This window comes from Poromitra crassiceps (assembly GCF_964638095.1).
Source record: "Poromitra crassiceps genome assembly, chromosome: 10".
Lineage (NCBI taxonomy): Eukaryota > Metazoa > Chordata > Actinopteri > Beryciformes > Melamphaidae > Poromitra > Poromitra crassiceps.
In genome coordinates, this window is record NC_139631.1 from 4,138,672 (window position 1) to 4,140,495 (window position 1,824).

Sequence of the window (1,824 nt, forward strand, 5' to 3'; positions counted from 1 at the left end):
GTGTGCGTGCGTGCGCGTGTGTGCTTGCTTGCGCGCGCGCGCACGCACACACACACACACACACACACACACACACACACACACATACACGCACATGCACACACGGACACGCATGCACACTCTCGACGGAGCAGGAGAGGCAGCAGAGAGACAGAGAGCAGGGGGCTATTTTCACTGTAATTGCGAAAAAGAAAAGATGGGTCTATTTTGACAAAGTGCAGATAATAAAGTCATCTTTCTCCCTCTGAAATGTGTCTGGACTATTGTTATATTACACACATGCACGCACACGCACACACACACACACATGCACACACACACACACACACACACACACACACACATGCACGCACACATACACACACGCGTACGTGCACACACACCCATACAATTCACAGACATTCTCTCTTCCTCTCTTCTCTATCTCCTCTCTCTCCCTCCCTCTCTCTCTCTCTCTCTCCCTGTCACATACACATTCATTCTCAGCTAAAACCTGCATTCATGGTCACCATTCAAAACGATTCATTATGAGAGCCAGATGAGTTGAAAGGGATACTTTTTCATTTTCATCCTAAGTGCCTGACAAGTGCTCAGTGAAGAATAAAAGAGCAACATTCAAAGTGTCAATGTATTAAAGAACTATCATGGCATTACAATGTGGAACAAACATGGCCTCCGATTGACTTGGTTCCACGTTGATAGAAGAATAAAGCATTTTGAATGTGTAAACAGAAAAACACTAGCTGGCCTATCACCTTTCGCACTGTGCAGTTATCTATCATACGTTGCAATGCAATTTATAGGAGTATGGGGTCGCTGTAAGAAGATATCTGCCTCATAGGGAAACATCGTAACAGTACGCTGAAAGTGACACTGTCAGTTTCTTTGAACAATGCAGTGAATATCTCGCCATAAAATGTGTTTGATTTGATTTGATTAGACAGTATGCAATACATAATAAGACAAAATGCTGCAGTGTCAGGGATAAAACTAATGTGTTGCTTGGGTTCTAATGTGCCATAACCTGCATAAGGTAGCAGTTCATCATGTTTGCCGTCAACAGATTGAACACATGACATATGAGACAATGAGCAGGCGCGGTCAGCTTTTGGTTATGGGTCTTTTATTGGCCTCCATATTGAAACAATGAAACAACAGCAAGAGCGACTTCAGGGCTCGTGTCCACTAAGCACCTCTTTCTACCGCTCACGCTAAGAAGGCTACATGTGTTTTCTCCTACGGTAACTATGACGACCGCTCAGCTCAGCGCTGGCACCAACAAATACACACACACACACACACAGCCACTGTGCCAGGCCCCCATTATATACCATCTGCCTCCTGAAGTACTTACTGCTGTACTGTGGCCCCGCCCCCATGAGGAAGTGTTTACATCTGATAGGTGTTTCAGAGAGTTATGTGCAATTCTGTTCTAATGTACAATATTCCTGTAAGAATTGTCTGCAGGAGAAAATGAGGGGAGAAGAAGGCAGCACTATTAACACATTGAGTGCCAGCGACGCCATATGGCGTCATTAGAAATTTACCGTAGAGTGCCAGCGACGCCAAATGGCGTCAATAACTCGAAATTGTTTTTTTGACGGGGGGGTGTCCATCTCAGCTTCTTACATCGCCTCTTACAATATCAGAGGTATTGAATGTGTCTAACCTATTTTACAGAACCCTTAGGTGGCGACAGCGCTCTCCAGATGAGAGAACGTGGAGTAAAACACAGAAGAAGTCATTGGGGAAAAGGAAATCGCATCGCATCCGTCCGTATGCAGCGGCTTCATTGAAGCATAACGTGTAGCTGTGCCCCTGCAG